The following is a 6880-nucleotide window of genomic DNA, read 5'->3' on the forward strand; positions in this document are numbered from 1 at the left end:
GAGTATCAAATAGAAAGACAGATAAAGATTATTATAAAGAGAAATAGATTATTATAAAGTTAAAAATAGTCTGAATTCAAGTAAAATACTTTATTAAACTTAAATACAGCTGATGAAAACATATCAATTTATAATGATTTGTTATGTAGAGATATAGAAAATCATATTTAAAGAAAAATTAATTTAAATATAAAATAAATATTTAAATTAATTTGTTGAACATAAATTATGGACTTATTTTATTAAATTTAAAAAAAATAATTTTTATTATTATAATGATGATATTTTTATTTTATACTTTTTTATTCCATGAATTATTATAATCATAATGATTTTTTTATTAAGAAAGCAAGAGTTTTAATAAACATGCTTTTGAACTTTTTAAGTTCATTTTTAGAGTTTTCAAAAGCTATTTTTCTGATGGTAAATTCTTTTCAAAGAATTGATCTATTTGAGGAAGTGATATCTGCCAGACTACTCTTCTAAGAAAGTCTATATCTACTCATAAATTTTGTCTGTCACAGAAGCTCATAGAGGCAATGCTTTTGACTTCTGATATAAAATTTTTTACAATTTAATGACTATTTTTGCAATGATTGAAGTTATAATGAGTTTCTCATTATCTGTTATATTCATTAGTATCAGAAATTATAATGAGATAATTAAAATTAAAATTTTTTATTAGTGTTTCATTTTAAAATATGCAGAAAGGTTAGTTTTAGTGTTTCAATTGAATGAAATAGTTTTCAAAACTTACTGCAGTTTTCTAATCACTTAAATAGAATTTTGAAATATATAATATTTTCGTCAGAAAAATCTTTCAAAATCTCTCCTTATCTGTATATAAAATTCATTGATACTAGTTTTGTTTATTTTGCATTTAAGAAAGTTAGAGTTTCTTTATGATTTTGAAAGATTATTTGATGATCTTTTCAGCTTGATTTTGTTGTTCATGTTACTAGTACAGTACAGCTATATTTTAAATAAAATAATTCTGTTGCATAGACAAAAGTATTTTAACTTCTGTCCATGTAATGAAATATATTTAGAAATTAATAGCTTATAAAATATAATATTGATACACCTGAATATTTCTTGTAACAATTTAAGAATATAGCATTAGGGCAATTTTGAAAGTTTATTCAATGTAGATAAAATATTTATATGAGTTTAAAATTAGCAAAATAACTTTCAAGCTATAATTGTTATAATAGATATGACATCTGATATTTTTTTAATTAGGATCTTTTCTTGTCTGCACTGACAGTGGTAAATGTATGAACCAGTTTGTGAATTTTGGTGACAGCAGATAGTGAGTGTAACTTTCTCAATAATGTATTCAATAAGATACTTCAGTCTTTCTCAATAAACAGTATTTTAAATTAAAAAAATGAGCCATCCTTTGCATTGACTGCTCTCACCCATATACTGTACATGACTTTCTTACACTCATGCCATGCAGTGAAAGCCTTTTTTGGACTTAAATTCAAAATTTAATGCATTTGTTCAATATCATACTCTGATGTCAAGTCATGTGACCTCTCATATATTTGCAAATCATTCAGGAGAAAGACTTTAATGTAATGAATTATTCAATGCTATATACAGAGTGGTACATATTATATACAGTGGTACCTCGGTATACGTCTGCTTTAGAATACGCCCAATTCGGAATACGTCCTGTTTTTTGTGCTGACATTTTTATGCTGACAAGGGTGCTTCCAAGTACATTCTACCTTACAGGAGTAATTATATTTTTTTTCTTTTTCCTTTTCGTATTTAATTTTGTTGTTTTAATTTTTTTAGTACATTTATCTCCATTTCTGATAAACACTTTAAATCTTTTCTCACTATGGGTGCAGTCACAACTGTTATTTCTTGTATTATGCATGCTCTGTTTCATGTATGGAACAGTGCTGTTGATTATTTGGATATAGCTCAGAGGTGTTGCTTGGATTTAACTAGATTTGCATGGAATAATATTGTGTACAGTGATAAACAACAGACAAATTATTTGTTTCAGTTGTATGCTACTTCAGAAAGTACTATGCATAAATAAGGAACAGCACCAAAATAAAATACAGTTTTTTTAAAACTTGGATGTAAACTCTTCAATTAGAAATGTTGGATAAAGAGGCAGGCTAAAATAACTGGTGAAAATAAACTGCTTCACTCTAACCTTAAAACAGCCCAAAATAACATCAAAAAGTGTAAATCTGGTTTGAGTTCATTGAGCCAAAATGCCATTATCCATTATATAGAAAATCTCACCAAAGTTTTGAGAGAATACAGGATTTACAATTGGAAACTAATATCAGTTTTAAAATCTAAATCACTGTTACATGTAAGAAGATGAATACTAGTNTATTAACTTTTGATTTGCTATGCTTATATATACAGTACATAAGTAAAGTTCTGATTATCCAAGATAATGTGGACTAAGGATATCATTAGATGATCAAATAGCACAGAATGTTTGGTAGATTATTAATTAAATTAGATTTGGATACATTAACTTGTATGATGTACTCTATTTTTAGGTTAGACCTAATTTATGAACATTAGGAATTTTTAAATTATACAACAAAACATTTTAAATTTTATTCATGATTATATTTATGTATAGTAAAACAAACATAACTCTACAAAATTAAAATTTCTTTAATTTTTTAAAAATTTGTATTATTATGTGAAATTGTCTTGTTTATATTTTAAAATAAAGTACTGTACACAAGAAACTTTTCTCTTTCCAGAGAATATATATAGAGAAAAAAACGTTTTTGCCCTGATTTATAGGCCTATTCAGATTTACTTACATTCTTAATAAAAATTCATTTGTTTCTCTATATACATTTTCTGGAAAGAGAAAAGTTTCTTGTGTTCTTTATTTTAACAAGTTCCAGTTTTAGTGTTCATTTTGTTTATATTTTTAAAACTGCTGAAGTCTTTTTTTAAGTTCTATACATCTCCTAACCAAGATATATGAAACATATTGTTTTGTATTATGTTCTCATATCTTTGTTGACAATATTTTGCAAAATTCATTTTATGTAGTGCAGAATGTTAGTTAATCGAAACTCTACTGTATATATATTGATATTAACTTTTGATTTGCTATGCTTATATATACAGGATGTTTCAAAACTATATGTCAGAAATGTAAAGGCAGGTGGAGGGGACCTAAATAAGCAGATTTTGTATCGGAATGTGGGTGCGAAAATGCAGCATTGAAGTGCTAGCACGTAAGGCAGTATTAAGCACTCTGCAATGATCGATGGATATACCCGTTAAGGGCAATCACGTGGCACTGGAGAATTACATCACTATCTGCAAAAAAATTTTAGCCAAAAATTACCGCGACAAAAATTCACATAAAAAGGGATTATGTGACAATAAAGAAAGATTTTTTCTTTACTAGATGTAACCATTTAAAAAATTTTTTCCAAAACAGAAATGAGAAAAATGTGTGGGAAAATTCTTAAAAAATTTTCCATGTTTATTCTCCACTACATCATGATAGCACCATATCTGACTAACCATCTTTACAAAGGTTAATAACAGGTAAGTGAAAAGACAAGTAAAGACAAAGGAAAGCAACAATTTATTTATCAAGTGGTTTACAATAGCTGCTCGAAAGAGCAACCACCAACAGTGATACAAGATTCACAATGGCAGTGCATGGATTCATGTACATTAGTAAAAATGTCAGGGATGTCATGCACATTTCCAGCAGCAACAGACAATTGGACAACCAGATCTTCTTCAGATGTTATAGGACTATTGTACACCATGGTCTTAATGTGACCCCAAAAGAAGAAATCAAAGCATGTCAAATCTGGGGAGAGCAGTGGCCAAGGAACAGGTCCACCCCATCCTATCCAATGCTGGCCATAGACAGCATCCAGGTGATTCTTGACATGTTCCTGCTGAAGTGAGCTGGGGTTCCATCGTACTGGAACTACATTCATGTGCGAACAGCTGGAGTAACATTGACCAGAAGTTCAGGTAAGACCTCTTGTAGGAAGATGCTGTATGTGTAGCTGGTTAAATGACTAGGTAGAATGTACGGTCCTACTAAGTTATTGTGCACAATGTCTGCCCAAACCTTAATGGAAAACCTTTCTTGGTATCCATGTGTTCTTGTGCCATGTGGGTTATCATGAGCCCAAAGGTGAGAGTTATGGGTGTTAAACATACCCGACCGAGAAAAGGTAGCCTCATCAGTGAATAAAACATTGCAGGAAAGGTGGAATTGGCTGCAGCTTGCTGTAGGTACCAGCAGTCAAAGTTGACATACAGAGCATAATTGGCAGGGGTCAATGCTTGCACTCTTTGCAAATGATACGGGTGCAATCCATCTTTATGTAAAGTCCTCCAAACAGTTGCATGGCTCACACCCAACACATGTCCAATAGCTCTCAAGCTTGTCATAGGACTATCTCTACTGCAGGGATGTCAAACCTTATTGTTTCTCTGGGCATTATTATTATTATCTGTATTATTGTTTCATTGGAAGAAGTCTTGGAGTTTTGGGCCACAAGTATGTTTCAGGATTAACATGTTTGGATTATAATAATAAGTATTAAAACTTGATCATGAAAAAGAATATTTTAAAAAATCACTTATAAAGACATTTTCAATTTTTACTTAGAAATAGATAAATTCATTTATTAAAAAAGAGACAAACGAAAATTTATTTGAAAAACACAAATATTTGTTTTATTTGGGTCACTAATTAATAAAAACCCTCATTTTACACCATTTTAAAGTACAGTTTTTTTAGTTTTTTAAACTGATGGTACTAAGAGACATCTGTAGAGCAATCTAACGGCCAGACTGTCGCCGTATCTGGGATAATGACTAAAGAAGATGTAAGAAAGGGATTCCAAGAAGGAAAAAAAATAGTACCTAAATTCGCCAGTAGGGGTGGATTTGGCACTGTTGTAGCAAAACAGCTAAGAATTTGCATAAAACACAGCTGCAATTAACAAACACACGAATGAATAATCGGACAGAGGTTTCAGTGAAATAATGAAATTTTAATTAATCAGCAAATAACCTTCTCCCACCTTCAATGTGATCACTGTCCTGCTGGACAACACATTGCATCCTGAACACTGGGTTCTCTACAGCTGAATGTAACATGTCTGCAGGAAAGTTCATCACAGTTCGAGAAATGTTGTTCTTCAAGGTCATCAGGTTGGGGACACTACCAAGATAGACCTTGGACTTTAAGTAACCCCACAGGAAAAAGTCACATTGGTTTAGATCCGGGGGTTAGAACCTTCAACGAGTGCAATCGCAACATCACTGTCTGTGCAGACATGGGTTTTTGCCCTCTACCAGGCCAAACTGCTAAGGACTCTGTTTCTTCAAATTTCTTTATTAAGACTTTCTCTGCATTAATTGATAGAGGACCTTTGTGTCGGTTGTTACGGGTTCTAAACTCATGAAGAGCGCTCGGTGCACTCGATTGGTTAAAATAATAAAGTTTCACAAGCAACGCATGCTGAGGTAACGAAAGATGCATGTTGAACTCTGCTGAAGTCCAGAATGCACTTCGGACTTTTGTCCTTGTCTTTTAAGCTCAAATTAGGTGGTACTGCTGTCGACCACATCATAGTGAGTTTGGATTTTGAGGTGTTACTAGTGTGTTAAGCAAATTCTTAGCTATTTTGCTACAACAGCGCCAAATCCACTCCTACCGGTGAATTTAGGTACTACTTTTTTCTTTGCAGAATCTCTTTCCCATGTTGTCCTTAGACACTCTCTCAAATTTGGCAACAGTCCGGCTGTTAGATTGCTCTACAGATGTCTCTGAGTACCATCAGTTAAAAAAAAAACACCCTGTATTTATGAATAATATAATAATATGTAGCCCAAAAAATAGCCAAAGTGCCAAATGATAGTTTTTCTGTCAAACAAAAGAAAATGTAGCCACATTTGGTGCAATATAGCCAAATGTTGCAATGTTGGAAGGAATACTAAATAATGCTGGAGTTGGAACTCAAGGATTATAGACCCAAATGCAGGGAAAGGAGAGAAAGGACAAAAGATAAATAAGTGAGGAAGGTTGGAAAATTAAAGATCAATATTTGCATAACAGGTTTATTTAACCTTTCTCACTACTTTTCATCTTTTGGATTTTCTCTTCTTTTTCCGAATTTGGGACTATAATCTTTGAGTCTCAACTTTAGCTTTATTTAGTATTCCTTCCTCATTCACACATTTCCAAGTATTTGAAAATATTTCCTTTCTATTCAAAAATAGAATATGTATAAACTTTGTGAAACTTCTTTTTTGAGTTTATGCCGTTGAAATAAATAAATAAAAAATAAATAAATAAAATTTTTTGGTTTTGTTTACACGTTTATTGGGTCGCATTGGAATTTGCCTTGGGCCGCATGCAGCTCGTGGGCCGCGGGTTGGACACCCCTACTCTACTGTGTGTAATACTGCTTCTTCCACTGCAGGCAATCTGCAATATCTTCCAGTGCCCATATCACACTTGGAAGCATAAGCTGATCAACTCACGCACAACTCCCGATGAACACGCTTGAATGTTCGGCAATCCGGCAGATTCCTACCTGGAAATCGCTCCATGTACTGTACATCCTTTGAGCAGCCACTCCATTTCCTTGCATAGCCCATACATGAAATGCATGTCGGCAAGTTCCGAATTGGTGTAATGATGCATGTTGCTCAAAATCCGTGCGGGGAATGACGATTTAAGCCAGTGAAACGCTTTCATCTGTTGAACTCAACAGCGCCCTCTCACAGCATTTCCGCACCCACATTCCTATACAAAATCTGCTTATTTAGGTCCTCTCTACCTGCCTTTACATTTCTGACATATAGTTTTGAAACACCCTGTATTTAT

General features: G+C 32.4%; 1 pseudogene; it reads right to left on the minus strand.

Annotated features, from left to right (window-relative positions):
• Window positions 1-3617: 3617 nt before the first annotated feature.
• On the minus strand, window positions 3618-4431 carry LOC111636782 (annotated as a pseudogene).
• Window positions 4432-6880: the final 2449 nt, after the last annotated feature.

The sequence above is a fragment of the Centruroides sculpturatus genome, unplaced genomic scaffold (assembly GCF_000671375.1).
Source record: "Centruroides sculpturatus isolate CEXI.00-Female unplaced genomic scaffold, Cexi_2.0 scaffold1052, whole genome shotgun sequence".
In the NCBI taxonomy this organism is placed as follows: Eukaryota; Metazoa; Arthropoda; class Arachnida; order Scorpiones; family Buthidae; genus Centruroides; species Centruroides sculpturatus.